The 19445-nt window shown below is 34.8% G+C and overlaps 1 protein-coding gene across 9 annotated transcripts in view; it reads left to right on the top strand.

The window, feature by feature from the left end:
* CCDC91 (coiled-coil domain containing 91) overlaps positions 1–19445 on the top strand; it is a 533266-nt gene that overhangs the window by 260047 nt on the left and 253774 nt on the right. The window lies entirely within an intron of this gene.

Here is a 19445-nt window from a genome sequence, read left to right as displayed (position 1 = left end):
CCATATGAATTTTGTTGTTATTTTTTCTAGGTCATTGAAATAGTTTCTTGGGAGTCTGATTGGTATAGCACTAAATAAATAGATTAGTTTGGGGAGTATTGTCATCTTTATTATATTCGCTCGGCCTATCCAAGAGCACTGAATGTCTTTCCAATTATTTAAATCTGATTGTATTTTTGTGGCAAGTGTTTTTTAATTTTTCTCATATAATTCCTGACTTTTCTTTGGTAGATGGATTCCCAAATACTTTATACTCTCAACATTTGTTTGGAATGTAATTTCTCTTTGTATCTCTTGCTGTTGCATTTTGTTAGTGATATATAAAAATGCCGAGGATTTATGTGGATTTATTTTGTATCCTGCCACTTTGCTGAAATTTTGAATTATTTCTAGTAGCTTTTTAGCAGAGTCTTTGGGGTTCTCTAAGTATACCATCATGTCATCTGCAAAAAGTGATAATTTAATTTCCTCATTTCCTACTCTAATTCCTTGAATCTCTTTCTCGGCTCTTATTGCCGAGGCTAGCGTTTCTAGTACTATATTGAATAGTAATGGTGATAGTGGGCAACCTTGTTTCACTCCTGATCTTACTGGGAAAGGTTGCAGTTTATTTCTATTGCATATTATGCTTACTGACGGTCTTAAATATATACTCCTGATTATTCTAAGGAATAATCCATTTATTCCTATACTCTCAAGAGTTTTTAGTAGGAATGGATGTTGGATTTTGTCAAATGCTTTTTCTGCATCTATTGAGATGATCATATGGTTCTTATTAATTTGATTATTAATATGGTCAATTATATTAATAGTTTTCCTAATATTAAACCAGCCCTGCATTCCTGGAATAAATCCTACTTGATCATAGTGTATTATCTTGGAGATGATTTTCTGAAGTCTTTTTGCTAATATCTTATTTAAGATTTTAGCATCAATATTCATTAAGGAGATTGGTCTATAATTTTCTTTCTCAGTTTTCGATCTACCAGGCTTAGGTATCAGTACCATGTCTGTGTCATAAAAGGAATTTGGTAGGACTCCTTCATCCCCTATTTTTTCAAATAATTTATATAACATTGGGGCTAATTGTTCTTTAAATGTTTGGTAGAATTCACATGTGAATCCATCTGGCCCTGGGGATTTTTTCCTGGGGAGTTGATTAATAGCTTGTTCTATTTCTTTTTCTGAAATGGGACTATTTAAGCAATTTATCTCCTCCTCTGTTAATCTAGGGAGCCTATATTTTTGGAGGAAGTCATCCATTTCACTTAAGTTATCAAATTTATTGGCATAAAGTTGGGCAAAGTAACTCCTTATTATTTCTCTAATTTCCTCTTCATTGGTGGAAAGATCCCCCTTTTCATTTGTAAGACTATCAATTTGATTTTCCTCTTTCTTTTTTTTGATCAAATTTACCAAAGGTTTATCTATTTTATTGGCTTTTTCATAAAACCAACTCTTGGTTTTATTTATTAATTCAATAGTTTTTTTACTTTCAATTTTATTGATTTCTCCTTTTAATTTTTGTATTTCGAGTTTAATTTTTGGTTGGGGGTTTATAATTTGGTCTTTTTCTAGCCTTTTAAGTTGTAAGCCCAATTCGTTAATCTTCTCTTTCTCAATTTTCTTCAAATAAGCCTCTAAAGATATAAAATTTCCCCTTATTACTGCTTTAGCTGCATCCCAAAGATTTTGATATGATGTCTCATCATTATCATTATCTTGGGTGAAATTATTAATTGTTTCTATAATTTGCTCTTTCACCCAGTCATTCTTTAAGATGAGATTATTCAGTTTCCAATTACTTTTTGGTCTATTTACCCCTAACTTTTTACTGAATGTAGCTTTTATTGCATTGTGATCTGAGAAGAAGGCATTTATTATTTCTGCCTTCCTACATTTAATTTTGAGATCTTTATGTCCTAGTATATGGTCAATTTTTGTATAGGATCCATGAACTGCTGAGAAGAAAGTATATTCCTTCCTATTGCCATTCAGTTTTCTCCAAAGGTCTATCATACCTAGTTTTTCTAATGTTCTATTTACTTTTTAAATTTCTTTCTTGTTTGTTTTGTGGTTTGATTTGTCTAAATCTGAGAGTGCAAGGTTGAGATCTCCCACTATTATAGTTTTACTGTCTATTTCTTCTTGCAGTTCTCCTAACTTTTCCTTTAGAAAGTTAGATGCTATACCACTTGGTGCATATATGTTTAGTATTGATATGGCTTCATTATTTATGCTACCTTTCAGCAGGATATAGTTTCCTTCCTTATCTTTTTTAACAAGATCTACTTCTGCTTTTGCTTGATCTGAGATAAGGATAGCTACCCCTGCTTTTTTGGCTTTACCTGAAGCATAATAGGCTCTGTTCCAACCTTTTACCTTTACTCTGTATGTATCTCCCTGCTTTAAGTGTGTTTCCTGTAGGCAACATATTGTAGGGTTCTGCTTTTTGATCCAATCTACTATCCGTCTCCGTTTGATGGGATCGTTCATCCCATTTACATTTACAGTTAAAATTACTAATTCTGTATTTCCTGCCATCGTATTATCCCCAGCTTATGCTTTTTTCCCTTGACCCCCCTGATCCCCCTCCCCGATATTTAATTTACAGACCCCCCTTGTGCCGCACAACCCTCCCTCTTTTTTTTTGGATCCCTCCCCCCTCCCTCCAAGTCCCTTCACTTATTCTCCTTTTCCTTTTCCCTTTTCCTCTCCCCCCTTTTAATGAGGTGAGAGAAAATTCTCTGAAAAACAAATATGTTAATTATTTACTCTTTGAGCCTCTTCTGATGAGAGTAAGATTCACACAATGATTCTCCCCCTCACTAAGTTCCCTCAGATATGGTGTATTTTCTATGTCTCTTCCTGGGATGTAGTTTCCCTCTTTTTATCACTCCTTCCCCTTTTTCTGAACCGACCTCCTTCCCTTTACTACATCCCCCTTTTTTTCTTTTATATCAGTAAAATCAAATTATCCTTGAGTATTTTTTATATACCCACAACAGAGTTACAGTTCTCAAGGGTTCTGTGTACCTTTTTCTGTTTCTCTTCAGTCTTGTGGATGTAGATCAAATTTTTTGTTTAAGTCTGGTTTTTTTCTTAGAAACATATAGAATTCCTCTGTTTCATTGAATGACCATCTTCTTCCATGGAAAAAGATGCTAAACTTAGCTGGGTAGTTCATTCTTGGTTGCAGTCCTTGATCTTTTGCCTTTCGGAATATCAGGTTCCAGGCCCTTCTATCTTTTAATGTGGAGGCAGCCAGAGCTTGGGTGACCCTTATTGTGGCACCTTGGTATTTAAATTGTTTTTTTCTTGCTGCTTGCAGGATTTTCTCCTTTGTGTGGTAATTCTGCAGCTTAGCCACAATATTCCGTGGTGTTCTTTTTTTAGGGGCTATTTCAGAAGGAGTTCGATGAATTCTTTCCACATCTACTTTCCCTTCTGTTTCTATTATCTCTGGACAGTTCTCTTTGATAATTTCCTGTAAAATAGAATCTAGGCTCTTTTTTTGGTCATAGTTTTCGGGAAGTCCAATAATCCGCAGATTATCTCTCCTAGATCTATTTTCCAGGTCTATAGATTTTCCCAGTAAGTATTTGACGTTGTTCTCCAGCTTCTCATTTTTTTTGTTTTGTTTGACTGATTCTTGGGTTCTCTGTGAATCATTCATTTCTATTTGTTCCATCCTGACTTTTAAGGAGTTATTTTCTTCTTTCACAGTTTTTAGTTCTTTTTGTAAATGCCCAATTACGTTTTTAAATGAGTTATTTTGCTCTATTGAATTTTTTTCCATTTCCCTAATTTTTTTTTTTTTGAGAATTATTTTCTTTTTCCAATTCAGAAATTCTATTTTCTTGAGACTTTTTTATCTTTTCCAATTCAGAAATCCTACTTTCCTGTGTTTTTTTAACCTTTTCTAATTCACTAATTTTGTTTCCCTGCATCTCCTGTGAATTCTTTATTTTTTCCAACTCCAATTTCAGGACATTGTTATTCTCTATCATAACTTCTCTTTCCTTTCCCCATTTTTCTTCGATCTCCCTCAATTTTTTAAGAGCTTCTTCTAGGAGAGAGTTATGTGATGGGGGGCAGGAATCGTTCCCCTTTAGGTTGTTATCTTCTGAATCTTTGCTGTTAACTTCCTCGGGGTTGGATACCTGCTCTTTCTCTGTATAGAAGGAATCTATAGTTTTTCTAGCTTTTTTGCTCATATTTAAAAAAAATCTTTTGGGGTCTGTCCCTGGGGTAGGAAATTATTTACTTCTTTACCAGCTTCCTCCCAGACCAGATGGATGCAGCGGCCCCTGCGCCCGAGCTAAGATAGAGCTCTGGGAGAGAGTTCCCCACCCCCTCCCTGGAAGCGCCCCCGAGGTGATTAGCACTACTGTGCTTCCAGGGCGTAGAATAGTGAAGACAGCAGGAAGCCCAGTCTATGTGTCCGGGTGGGGAGTGGATGTCTGCAGCAGGTGACGTGAGAAGCCCCTGCGCTCAAACTGGAAGTGTCTGCCAGAAACCGAGGTCCCTAGTTCAAAGGTTCCGCTTCTCTGGGACTTCCTGGAGCTGAGTTCCACTCCCTCCAGCTAAGCTAGGCAGTGTGTGTTGCCTTGGGCCGTATCCACCCACTTGTCAGTCTCTTAACTATTCTCAGGAGGGAGCTGAGGCCACACCCCCTGGTGCCGATTCTCTGCTGAGTCACCCCCAGGGTGGGGGGGGGGGAATCTAATCTGAGTTTTAAAATATTTTGGCTTTCTCTTCTGAACTGCTAAATAATTAGCAGAGAAGAGCTAACAGCCTGTGCCAGATTCCTTTACCTCAGTGGCTTCTCTGATCCCAGAGCCCCTCCCAGCGCAATGGGCGCAGTGTGCCCCTACCCCACCGTCTGTGCTGGTCTTTCTTATTCCTCCCCTGAGAACTGACCTTTCCTGTTGAAACTCCAGATTCTCTTCAGCTGGTAAGTCGTGCTTCCAGTCCTTGTGGTATCTATCAGTCCTGAGCTAATTTTGAGACTTAATTTATCTAATTGGTTGTGAGGGAGTGAGGACGTTCACTGAGTCGTGTGTTTCTTCTCCGCCATCTTGGCTCCGCCCCCCGAGAATTTCTTTATAGAATTATAGTAGCTTTGATTTTTTTCATTTGAAAACTGCCTATTCATATTCTTTGACCATTTATCATTTGTGGAATGACTTATTGTCATATAAATTTGCCCCAGTACTTTTAATAGTTGAGATATGTGAAGTTTATCAAAGATACTTGCTGAAAAACTGTTTCCCCATGTTCTGCTTTCCTTCTAATCTTGATTGCCTTTTTGTTTGTGCAGAACTGTTTTAATTTAAATAAATAAAAATTAGCCATTTTACATTGTTTGATTATAAATTCTACCCTTCTTAATAGATCAGAGAGGTAAACTATTCTTTGCTTTCATAACTTGCCTCTATTATCAATCATTATGTCTTAATTATGCACCCATTATGACCTTATCTTTGTATATGATATGACATGTTTTTTACTCAGTTTCTGCTATATTTTTTCCAGTTTTCCTAACAATTTTTGTCAAAAAGTAAGTTCTTATCCCACAGATTGGTTTTTTTTTTTTTTTTTTTTTTTTTTTTTTTTTTTTTTTACATTAGATTATTATGTTTTTGACCACTGTGTCTTGTGGGTTTAATCATTAATCCACCACTCCATTTTTTAGGCAATGCCAAATAGTTTTATATTATAGTTATATTATAGTTTGTTTCCTCACTGTCTAGTCTAACTCCTACCATTTCTTTTTTTTTTCTTCTTATTTTTATAGTTAACATTTCTAGTCCAATATTGAATAATAGTGATGAAAAAGCACCCTTGTTTCATTCCTGATCTTATTGGAAAGTCTCCTGGCTTATTCCTATTTTAATATAATAATGGTGACTTATTGATTTATTATGATAATGACATATTAATTATGATTTATTGATTTATATGATAATAATGATTTATTTTAATTTAATTAATGATAAGCACAAGATACTGCTTATCATTTTAAGACTTTTCCTTTTATCCTTATGCTCTCTAGGAGATAAATAAATCCTTTTATTCCTATGCTGTTTAGTGGATAGGTAGGTTGATAAATATTTTGGAATATAGGTTAATGCATATGCATTGTTGTATGGTCCTTTGGGCATAGTTACAAATTGTTCTACAGAATGGCTGAATCAATTTACAACTCCACCCAAGGTGCATCAATCTCGCTTTCCCCTCATCCCTTCCACCAATTGTCTTTTTTTTCTGTTCTATTAGCCAATCCAACAGATATGAAAGAATACTTCAGAAGTATTTTAATTCGTTTTTTTCTCAAATCATTAGTAAATTAGAGCATTTTTTCATATGGCTATAGATAACTTTGATTAATTAATCTTAAAATTGTTCATATCTTGTCATTTGTCAATTGGGGAATGACCAGTGCTTTATAAATTTGATTCAGTTCTCTATGTGTTTGAAAAATGAAGCCTTTATCAGAAAAAATATTACATTTTTCACAGTTATTTTTGTTTATTTTCCTTTGTCCTATTATCCCCCTTTTCCCTCCCTTTTCACCTTTTATTTCCCAAGTGTTTTGCTCTAACTTCTCCCTCCCCAAATCTGTCCTCCCTCCTAGCAAAGCCTTCTCCTACACTTCTTTTATTTCCTTCCTCTCATGCTTGACTGTAGAGTAAGATATATTTCTTTATCTTATTGACATGTGTATGTTATTTCTTCTTTCAGCCAGTTCTGATGAAAGCAAAGTTCACTCACTTTTCCCCTCTTTCCTCCTACTGTAAAAGTTTTTGTTTTGCCTCTTTTCTCACTTTCCCTTTTTCTTAGGACACCCCTTTTAGAGGGCCACAGATAGTGGGGGAATACTGGGTGAAGTATAAAACCCTTCAGCCCAGAGGGAACCTGCTAACATCTGCTTTGGCTCCCCATCTCCCCTAAGGACTCTTGACCTTCCTGAGAAGTCAGAGGGTGGTGACAACTTGTGTTATAATTAAAGCAGAGTGATACCAGGTGGCAAACTACATACAACAGCAAGTTGTTTATATGGTTCCACGTATGCAGTATATACTTAACACATACCCAGTGTGGTTTTTGTTACATAAGGGGATGAGGGTATATAAGCGTGAAAGAATTGGGAATAAACAGACTCCATATTTCCACCCTCCTCAAGAGTCCCACCTCATCACTTCTCCACTAAGACGATATGTTTTAATCACCCCAGCATGGGAGCGGTAAAGTTCTGTAGTCTCTAGATTGTAATTGTTTTCTAGATGGAGATCTCTTGGGGGGGTTCTGGGGAGGCAGCCTTAGTTTTAGTTCCAGTACCAGTAATCCCCAAAATGCAGCCAGGAGTTAAAGTCCAGATCCTTTCTGTCTCTTTCCAAAATCTTATCTCCTTCACTTGGGGCTCAGCTAGTTTTCAGAGTCCTTCCAGATTTTGCCTCTAGTTCTTTGTCTCTTCTAACTTCTTGTCTCTAGCTCCCTCTGAATCCAAAGCCTCCAGCCAGCACGAAGGTAGATGTGGGAATGAATCAGACTCCACTTCTGAGAGTGGGATTGCGGGCTTCTGTGTGCTTGGCCCTAAGAGTTTGTTGCTAATATAGTACACACAGAGTATACACTAATCATTTCATCACTAGGAAACCATTATTTGATGTAGGATTAAATCAGTGCTAAGTTACATTTAATCATTGTCTCCTCAATTCCACTCAGGACCTTGTTTCAAGTTCTGGCCCATAACATCTCCTTGTAGGATCAGATCAATTGTCTCTATTCATTCCAGTCACTTAGCATTTTGTAAAAAATCCTAACAGGAGCTCTAGAAAGCATGGTACATTTTGTCATCCCAACTTGGGGGCTTTAGAAAGCAGGACACAACAACTCCTGTCTCACCACTTAATTTTATTTTATTTTAGATATTATCCCTTCATCACACTTGCCATAATAATGGCCATAATAATGCTAACCACCATAATAATGAGAAAGTTCTTTTGAGTTACAAGTGTCTTCCCTTGGTAGGCAGCACACAGTTTAGCCTTAATAAGTTTCTTATGATTTTCCTTTCTTTTTTACTTTCTTATGGCTTTTCTTGAGTCTGTATTTGAAAGTCAATTTTTCTGTTCAGCTTTTTTTTCTTTTTCTTTTTCTTTTTTTTTTTTCATAAAGAATGTTTGAAAATCTTCTATTTCATTGAATGTCCATTTCCCCTCCACACCACAAGGTAGGAGTCCAGTGCACAATCCCAGTGCAGGTTACATCAGTGAAGCCCCAGGTGGGACTGCAACTCCAGCAAAGTAGTAGTTTGTTGCTTTAGCACACTAGATCTTACAGCTACAGTTGAGTGGGAATACTAGCAGCTCCAGGACAGAAAAGAGTGCTTGTGGTCAGGTCTTTAGAAGGATCTCCGAAAGCAGGTGCACAAAACCCCTGAAGTTTAGGGCAATGAATCCCCACCCTGGAAATAGCCCTGCTTTAACAAAGTGTTAAAAGCCAAATAATAGACTAGGAAAATGAGCAGATGCCCCCCCCCCAAAAAAAAATTCTGACCATTATTATGGTGACAAGGAAACTTACAATACACACTCAAAAGATGATAGCAAAGTCAAAGCTCCTGCATCAAAGCCTCCAAGAAAAACAAGAATGGGCTCAGGCCCTGGAAGAACTCAAAAGGGATTTTGAAAATCAAGTAAGAAAGATAGAGGAAAAGGTAGGAAAAGATTTGAGAGTTGGTACAAAAGGAAATACAAAAAGCTAAAGAGAAGAATGCCTTAAAAAGCAAAATTGGCCAGTTGGGAAAGGATATACAAAAGCTCACTGAGGAAAATAATTCCTTAAAAAATAGAATTGAGCAAATGAAAGCAAATGATTATATGAGAAATCAAGATGCAAGAAAACAAAATTTAAAAAGAAAAAAGAAAAAATTGAAAAATATGTGATATATCTCATTGGAAAAACAACTGACCTGAAAAATAGATCATGGAGAGAGACTTTAAAAATTATTGGTCTACCCAAAAGTCATGATCAAGAAAAGAGGCTAGACATCATTTTTCAAGAAATTATCAAGGAAAACTATCCTGATATTATAGAACCAGAGGGTAAAATAGAAACTGAAAGAACACACCAATCACCTCCCAAAAAAGAAATCCCAAAATAAAAACTCCCAGGAATATTATAATGACATTTTGGACCTCCCAGGTCAAGGAGAAAATATTGCAAACATTCAGAAAGAAACAATTTCAAATATAGCGGAGCCACAGTCAAGATCACACAAGATTTAGCAGCTGCTACATTAAAGGATTGGAGGGTTTAGAATTCAAGAGAGTAATGGAGCTAGGATTATAATCAAGAATCACCTAACCAGCATTGGGGGGCTTCTGGGGAGGCAGCCTTAGTTTTAGTTTCAGTACCAATAATCCCCAAAATGCAGCCAGGAGTTAAAGTCCAGATCCTTTCTGTCTCTTTCCAAAAGAAACAAAGTCCATCAACAAGAGAAATTCCATTTAAAATAACTGTAGGTAATATAAAATATTTGGTAGTCTATCTGCCAAGGCAAAGTCAGTAACTATATGAACACAATTACAAAATATTTTCCACACAAATAGAGTCAGATCTAATCAGTTGGAAAAATAGCAAGTGCTCAAGGGTAGGCCAAGCTAATATAATAAAAATGACAATATTGCTTATTCAGTGGCATACCAAACTTCCAGGAAATTATTTTATAGGATTAGAAAAAATAATAACAAAATTCATTAAGAATAACAAATAGTCAAGAATTTCAAGGGAATAAATGAAAAAATGCAAATAAAGGCAGCCCAGCTGTGTCAGACCTAAAATTATATCATAAAGCAGCATTCATCAAAACCATTTGGTACTTGTTAAGAATAGGTTAAGTTTAACACTATATACTAAGGTAAGATCAAAATGGGTCCATGATTTAGGCATAAAGAATTAGATCATAAATAGATTAGAGGAACAGAGAATAGTCTACCTCTCAGACCTGTGGAGGAGGAAGGAATTTATGACCAGAGGAGAACTAGAGATCATTATTGATCACAAAATAGAAGATTTTGATTACATCAAACTAAAAAGTTTCTGTACAAACAATACTAATGCAAACAATATTAGGAGGAAAGTAAAAAATTGGGAAAATATTTTTACATTAAAGGTTCTGATAAAGGTCTCATTTCCAAAATATATAGAGAACTAACCCTAATTTATAAGAAATCAAACCATTCTCCAATTGATAAATGGACAAAGGATATGAACAGACAATTCTCAGATGATGAAATTGAAATTATATCCACTCATATGAAAGAGTGTTCCAAATCACTACTGATCATAGAAATGCAAATTAAGACAACTCTGAGATACCACTACACACCTGTCAGATTGGCTAAGATGACAGGAACAAATAATGATGAATGTTCGAGGGGATGTGGGAAAACCGGGACAGTAATGCATTGTTGGTGGAGTTGTGAAAGAATCCAACCATTCTGGAGAGCAATTTGGAACTATGCCCAAAAAGTTATCAAACTGTGCATACCCTTTGATTCAGCATTGCTGCTCTTGGGCTTATATCCCAAAGAAATACTGAGGAGGGGAAAGGGACCTGTATGTGCCAAAATGTTTGTGGCAGCTCTTTTTGTTGTAGCTAGAAACTGGAAGATGAATGGATGTCCATCAATTGGAGAATGGTTGGATAAATTATGGTATATGAAGGTTATGGAATATTATTGCTCTGTAAGAAATGACCAGCGGGAGGAATACAGAGAGGCTTGGAGAGACTTACATCAACTGATGCTGAGTGAAATGAATAGAACCAGAAGATCACTATACACTTCAACAACAATACTGTATGAAGATATATTCTGATGGAAGTGGAAATCTTCACTGAATACAGGAATCTAGTTTTTGATTAACCTAAAGACCCCAGCTTGTGTGATAAGAACTCACTATTTGACAAAAATTGCTGGGAAAATTGGAAATTAGTGTGGCAGAAACTAGTTTGACCCACAAAGAACACCCTTTATTAAGATAAGGTCAATTAAGGAGTGATACTCCAAGCAAATTAGAAGGACAAAGGATAGTCTACCTCTCAGCTCTGTGAAGGAGGAAGGAATCTGTGGCCAAAGAAGAAGTAGATATACTAATGTACTTATGGAATGCAAAATGGATAATTTTGATCATATGAAGTTAAAAATGTGGCAAGATAAGAAGAGAGAGACAGTAAACTGGGAAAAATCTTTTACATCCAAGGGTTCTAATAAAGATCTCATTTCTAAAATATATAGAGAATTGATTCACATTTATAAAAATATAAGTCATTTTCCAATTGATAAATGGTCAAAGAATATGAACACACAATTTTCAGATAATGAAGGTAAAGTCATCTATAGTACTATGAAAATATTCTAGAGCATTCACTATCAATTAAATATCAATTAAAGAAATGCAAATTAAGAGAACTTTGAGGAACCACCTCACATCTCTCATATTAAGATGATGGGAAAATATTATGAAAAATATTTGATGGGATGTGAAAAAACTGGGACACTAATGTATTGTTGGTGGACTTGTAAAAAAATCCAACCATTGTGGAGAGCAATTTGGAACTGTGGCCAAAAGATTAAAAAACTCTGCATACCCTTTGAACCAACAATGCCATTACTCGGTCTATACCCTGAGGCAATCATAAAGAAGGGAAAAGGACTTACATGTGAAAAAATGTTTGTAACATTTTTTTGTAATGGCAAAGAATTGGAAAATGATTAGCTTGAGAAGTGCCTAAATAAGTTATGGTATAGGAAAGAAATAGAACATTCTTATTCTATAAAAAAAATGATGAACAAACTGATTTTTAAAATGTCTGAAACAATTTACACAAACATCCTGAGAGAAACAAGCAAAACCAGGAATAAATTATGCATAGTAATAGCAAGATTGGGTGATGATCAACTATGACAGACTTGCATCTTTTCAGTAGTTCAGTGATTCAACGGCTTCCCAATAAAATTTGGATAGAAAATGCCAACCTTTTCTAGTGAGAGAAATATGGAGACTTTTTCTCCTTTTTCTTCTGTTTTCATTTTTTCTAGTTTTCTCTTTTTGTTCTGATTTTTATCTCCCCAAATAATTCTTAAGAAAAAACATTAAGAAAAAAATTGGTTTTATATGTAACTGTGGGAAAATAAATACTCCCCCAATTAATGCCATGCTATATGTAAACATTGTGTTACATATATTTTCATAGCTATATTGTTGTCAGTTCCTCCCATTAGACTATAAATTCCAGATTCAGATGTCTAATCTAAACTTTCTATCTTTCCCTTATAGTTAGCAAGGTAGATCTTTAATAGATATTTGTTGGAAGAATGCTTATGTTGAATAAATACTTTCTTATGAAGCCTGAGAGCCTATCTTTTCTAGGATATTTTCTTAATTCCCCATATTATTTCTGATTTCTTAAAAGCTAGTCCCTACTTTCTACAACTATGCCACATTTCTTTTTTCTCATTTCCAAATGACCTTGCATAGATGTTTAAAGCCCCTTTTAGATGTTGATTGACTCTGCATATGTACTTCAAATTACATTTAGTTTAAGCAATAGACAGTTTTTTTGGATTAGGATAGTGCTTCTCTCTTTGTCCTTGCCCATTTATCTATGTGAGAGAATGTAAAAGAAATTTGGAGTTAGAAAACTGGAAAGATCTGAAGAGATAATAGTGAAAAATTTCAGTTGATTATTCAGAAACTGTTTCAAAAAAGACTATAGCTAAGCCATATCTGGTAAATAGGAATTCTGGTTTCAGCAAAGCATTGTCAAGTAGTGGAGATGTTAGATCATCTAAACATTGAACATACAATAATGATAAGACAAGGTTTTTCAAAGTAGCATAATGATGACAGTAATCTAATTTAGGTCAATGACATCATTTAGAATATGTCAGTCAGACTGCAAATGTACATAATACGTAATGTACATGTACACTGCCATGTGTCCTCTTTGATACCTTTCAAATGTCTACATGGACCATAATTATTTCAATGTGTTTCATATGTATACCCCTATTTTACACTAACAGTATATTTGTAAGGGAGTGTACCTTGGGTTTATGTAGGAAATGTTTTGTTCCTACATTTAAAAACTATATATTTTAATACTTTTTACGCCTTTATTATTATTATAGCTTTTTTATTTACAAGATATATTCATGGGTAATTTTTCAGCATTGGCAATTGCAAAACCTTTTGTTACAATTTTTCCCCTCCTTCCCCTCACCCCCTACTCCAGATGGCAGGTAGACTAACACATGTTAAATATGTTTAAGTATATGTTAAATATAATATATGTATACATATCCATACAGTTATTTTGCTGCACAAGAAGAGTCGTACTTTGAAATAGTGTACAATTAACCTGTGAAGGAAATAAAAAATGCAAGCCGTCAAAAACAGAGGTATTGGAAATGTTATGTAATGGTTCACACTCATTTCCCAGAGTTCTTTCACTGGTGTAGCTGGTTCTATTCATTATTGAACAAATGGAACTGATTTGATTCAGCTATTGTTGAAGAGAGCCAAGTCCATCAGAGTTGATCACCATATAGTATTGTTGCTGAATTATATAATGATCTCTTGGTCCTGCTCATTTCACTCAGCATCAGTTCATGTAAGTCTCTCCAGGACTTTCTGAAATCATCTAGCTGGTCATTTCTTACAGAACAATAATATAACATAACATTCATATAGCACAATTTATTCAGCCATTCTCCAATTGATGGGCATCCACTCAGTTTTTGGCCACTACAAAGGGGCTGCCACAAATATTTTGCACATAAAGGTCCCTTTCCCTTCTTTAAGATCTCTTTGGTATATAAGCCCAGTAGTAATACTGCTGGATCAGAGGATATGCACAGTTTGATAATTTTTTGAGCATAGTTCCAATTCTCTCTTCAGAATGGCTGGATGTATTCACAATTCCATCAACAATGTCCCAGTTTTCCCACATCCCCTCCAAAATTCAGCATTATCTTTTCCTATTAGATTGGCTATCTCAGAGTTGTCTTAATTTCCATTTCTCTGATTAATAATGACTTGGAGCATCTTTTCATATATGGCTAGAAATAGTTTCAATTTTTTCATCTGAAAATTATCTGTTCATATCCTTTGACCATTTATTGGTTGGAGAATGGCTTGATTTCTTATAAATTAGAGTCAATTCTCTATATAGTTTGGAAATGAGGCCTTTATCAGAACCTTTGACTATAAAAATGTTTGACTGCAAAAATGTTTATTGTTTCCCTTCTAATCTTGTCTGCCTTAGTTTTGTTTGTACAAAAGCTTTTCAATTTTATATAATCAGAATTTTCCATTTTGTGATCAATAATGATCTCTAGTTCTTCTTTCGTCACAAATGCCTTTCTTCTCCACAGGTCTGAGAAGTAAACTATCCTATCTTCTTCTAATTTATTTATGATCTCATTCTTTATGCCTAGATCATAAACCCATTTTGACCTTCTCTTGGTGTATGGTGTTAAGTATGAATCCTTGCCTAATTTCTGCCATACTAAATTCCAATTTTCCCAGTAAATTTTGTCAAATAGTGAATTCTTATCCCAAATGCTGGGGTCTTTGGGTTTGTCAAATACTAGATTATTAAGGTTACTGACTATTTTGTCCTTTGAATTTAACCTATTCCACTGATCAACTAGTCTATTTCTTAGCCAGGACCAAATGGTTTTGGTGACTGCTACTTTATAACACAGTTTTAGATCTGATACAGCTAGGCTACCTTCATTTGATTTTTTTTCATTGGTTCCCTTGAAAGTCTTGACCTTGTTTTCTTCCAGATGAATTTTGTTATTTTTTCTAGGTCATTAAAATAGTCTTTTGGGAGTCTGATTGGTATAACACTAAATAAATAGATTAGTCTAGGTAGTATTGTCATCTTTATTATATTTGCTTGACCTATCTAAGAGCACTTAATGTTTTTCCAATTGGTTAGATCTGACTTATTTGTGTGGAAAGTTTTTTGTAGTTTTGCTCATATAGTTCCTGACTTTTCCTTGGCAGATAGATTCCCAAATATTTTATACTATTGGCAGTTACTTTAAATGGAATTTCTCTTTGTAAATGTAACTTTGTAACACTAAATGTTAGTAACATATAAGAATGATGATAATATATGTGGGTTTATTTTGTATCCTGCAACTTTACTAAAGGTGTGTATTATTTCTAATAGCTTTTTAGTAGAATCTCTGGGGTTCTCTAAGTATACCATCATATCATCTGCAAAGAGTGATAATTTGGTTTTGTCATTAGCTTCTCTAATTCCTTTAATCTCTTTCAAAACTCTTATTGCTGAATCTAATACAATATTGAATAGTAATGGTGATAGTAGGCAACCTTGTTTCACTCCTGATCTTATTGAGGATGATTCCAGTTTACCATTATTACATATGATGCTTACTGATGGTTTTAAAGAGATGTTACTGATTATTTTAAGGAAAAGTCCATTTATTCCTATACTCTCAAATGGTTTTAATAGCAATGGATATTGGATTTTATCAAATGATTTTTCTGCATCTATTAAGATGATCATATGGTTTTTGTTGATTTGGTTATTGCTATAGTCAATTATGCTAATAGTTTTCCTAATATTGAATCAGCCCTGCATTCCTGGTATAAATTCTATTTAGTCGTGGTGTATTATCCTGGGGATTATTTTCTGTAATATTTTTGCTAATATTCTATTTAAGATTTTAGCATCAATATTCCTTAGGGAGATTGGTCTGTAATTTTCTTTCTCTGTTTACAACCTACCTGGTTTAGGTATCAGTACCATGTTTGTGTCATAAAAGGAATTTCATAGGACTCCTTCATTCCCTATTTTTTCAAATAGTTTACATAACATTGGAGTTAGTTGTTATTTAAATGTTTGGTAGAATTTATATGTAAAACCATCTAGTCCTGGGACATTTTTCTTAGGGAGTTGATTAATAGCTTATTCTATTTCTTTTTCTAAAATGGGGCAATTTAAGCAATTTACTTCCTCTTCTGTTAATCTGGGAAGCCTATATTTTTGGATGTAGTCATCCATTTCACTTAGGTTATCAAATTTATTGGCATAAAGTTGAGCAAAGTAACTCCTAATTATTGCTCTAATTTCCTCTTCATTGGTGGAAAGTTCTCCCTTTTCATTTTAAAGATTAACAATTTTATTTTTCTCTTTCCTTTTTCTAATCAGATTTGCCAAAGGTTTATCTATTTTATTGTTTTTCCCCCCACAAAACCAACACTTAGTTGTATTTATTAATTCAATAGTTTTTTAAAATTTCAATTTCATCAATTTCTCCTTTTAATTTTAGAGTTAAGTATTTTATTGGAGGGTTTTAATTTGGTCTTTTTCTAGCTTTTTAAGTTGTAAGCCAATTCATTGATCTTCTCTTTCTCTATTTTATGCAAGTAAGCCTCTAAAGATATAAAATTTCCCCTTATTACCATTTTGGCTTTATCCCACAAATTTTGGTATTTTATCTCATTGTTGTCATTCTTTTGGTTGAAATTATTAATCGTGTCTATGATTTGCTGTTTCACCCAACCATTCTTTAGAATGAGATTATTTAGTTTCCAATTACTTTTTGTTCTATTTATCCCTAGCTTTTTGTTGAATATAGTTTTTTATTACATCATGATCTGAAAAGAATGCATTTACTATTTCTGCCTTTCTTCATTTTATTTTGAGGTCTTTATTTCCTAATATATGGTCAATTTTTGTATAGGTTCCATGAACTCCGGAGAAGAAGTATACTCCTTTTTGTCTCCATTCAGTTTTCTCCATAGATCTATCATTCCTAACTTTTTAAATATTCTATTTACCTTTTTAACTTCTTTCTTATTTGTTTTGTGGTTTGATTTATCTAATTTTGAGAATGCAAGGTTGACATCTCCCACAATTATGGTTTTGCTGTCTATTTCTTCTTGCAACTCTCTTAACTTCTCCTTTAGGAAGTTAGATGTTATACCACTTGGTGCATATATGTTTACTATTGGTATTGCTTCATTGTCTTTACCTTTCCAATTTACATTTTAGGAATTGACTTTCTTTTTCCACTTTATCAATTTTTTCTTTAAGTAAATTACATGTCTTTTTTGTATTCTCTTGTAGAGCTTTTCTTTGCTTTCCCCATTTTTCTTCTAGCACTCTTTTAATATCTTTTATAACTTCTTCTAGGAGAACCTTGTGTGATGGGGACCAGGTTACATCTCTATTTGGGGTTTTGTCTGGAGACTGTTAGTCTTCTTGGTGTTGAAAACCTGCTCTCTTTCTGTATAGAAGCTATCAATCTTTAGTGTATACTTGACTTTTTTACTCATTTTTTAAAAGACCTTAGTGCAAGGTGATTACCAGCTTCCTCTGCAGAGCAGGAATACATATATATATACAGAGAGAGAGAGAGAGAGAGAGAGAGAGAGAGAGAGAGAGAGAGAGAGAGAGAGAGAGAGAGAGAGAGAGAGAGAGACAGAGAGACAGAGACAGACAGGACAGTTAGCTATCCTGCAAACGGGCTGTTAAGAGTGGCCTAGCTGGGGAAGTGCTCTGGGAATAGCCCTCACCGGAAGTGTCTGTGCCTTGGGAATAATCTCACTATGTGTGTGGATCCAGTTGCCCTGGTGCTAGCAGCTGAGCAGCAAATGTGTTGCTACCAGGCATAACCCTACTGGAGCTTTGGCTGCCCTGGGGCTAGTGGTTGAGTAGTGAAAGTGTCACTTCCCCCCTTCCCCCCAAGAATCCTGCTGTGTGTGTGGATCAGCAAGAGGGAAGCACTGGAAGTGTTTTTACTCTCGGAAGCACAGCAGCATTGAACTTCTATTGCCCTATCAGAGCCCTCTTTTTATGCAGATTTGTGGCTACCCTGATCAGAGCCCCCCTATTTTACAGATTAGAGGCTGCTCTGAGAAGTATGACTGCCTCAGGCAAAAGCCCTGTGCTGCACAATGGGAATGCACAGCTGTGCTGAGATGCATGCTGAGTCACTTCTGGGTGCTATGTGGTATAGCCAGATCCTGTTAGATTCTGGCGGGTTTTTTTGAGTACACTCTACCTTTGGCTTTAACTTCTCTGCTGATCTACTGCTTTGCAACTAAAGCAGAGCAGCCAACCTCTAGTAGAGTCCTCCCTGCAAATTTTTCATCATGTGTACCCTGTTAGCTCAGTATGTTAGCCTCTGGTTTTACCTCCCTGACTGAGCTGGCCCTTTCCCACTGATCAGCCCAAACCTTTTCTGGCTATCTTCCAGATTATCTTTGGGTGGTAAGTTCCAACATTCATGGATTTTATCAGTCAAGCACTATTTTTGAGACTGAATTTGGTAATTAGTAGTGAAGGTATGAGAGAAGCTTAGAATGTTGTGTGTGTCTTCTCCACCATCTTGGCTCTGCATTTTATTTTTAATATATGAAATAAAGCAATCTTTTCTATATAATAGTAGATTTAAAAAGATGATTGCACATGTAACTGAAAATCTGTTGTGTACAACTTGCTATTCCTTTTAAATACATAATAGATGACAGGAACATTTTTACTTTTTTGCTAGAGATGGCTACCTTTATATCCAAATTTTGTGTGTGTGTGTGTGTGTGTGTGTGTGTGTGTGTTTTGGTATGTAAAGTCATTCTATACATGCTTCATTTTTTTTACTACATTTTTTTTTTTTTTTGGTTAAATGTAATTGTCTAAAAGATTGGTGGAGTGTTTTAAGCTATAAACTTAGAGGAAACAAATATTCATGGTAACTGGAATCTAGAGTAACAATCTCTTGGGGACCCAGCCTGTAAGTTCAGAAATGTCTTCAGGTTCTACTACCAAATAATACTTTCTGTTGTTTTTTACTGTTTAATTATTTGCCTCTTCTGAGAACTCTATAAAAGGTTCTATTTTGGTATGTGTAGGATCTTGTAATTTATGATCTTGCTTTCCCAAAGTTTGTTAATTAATTCTGGTTAAATTGCTTAAGAACCTTGACATGTAATTCTTCTATTTTTTGTTTGTTTTCAGTCACTTGATAAAAGTTTAGATCCTTTAACTGTAGACAAAGTTAGATACTGCTATAGGTTAAAAGACCCCATTTGAAATTTTATGGTTTATTGATTTCACATTTTGTTAGCTAATCTTCCTTTAAATTTTTCTGACTTTTACGTTCCAAAAGTTAATTCATTTAGTGAACTCCATGATTTATTAAAGACTATAGTGTCACATGTATATGATTTGTTTATACACCATTGTTGTTCAGTTATTTTCAGTTGTGTCCAACCCTTTGTGATCCCTTTTGGAGTTTTCTTTTCAAAGACAATAGTGTGGTTTACCTTTTTGTCTCCAACTCGTTTTATAGATGAGAAAACTGAGGCAGAGAGGATTAAAGGATTTG

This window comes from Sminthopsis crassicaudata, chromosome 5, assembly GCF_048593235.1.
Source record: "Sminthopsis crassicaudata isolate SCR6 chromosome 5, ASM4859323v1, whole genome shotgun sequence".
NCBI classification, from domain to species: domain Eukaryota; kingdom Metazoa; phylum Chordata; class Mammalia; order Dasyuromorphia; family Dasyuridae; genus Sminthopsis; species Sminthopsis crassicaudata.
Note: the sequence above shows the minus strand (reverse complement) of the source record. Positions and strands in the feature narration are given on the sequence as shown.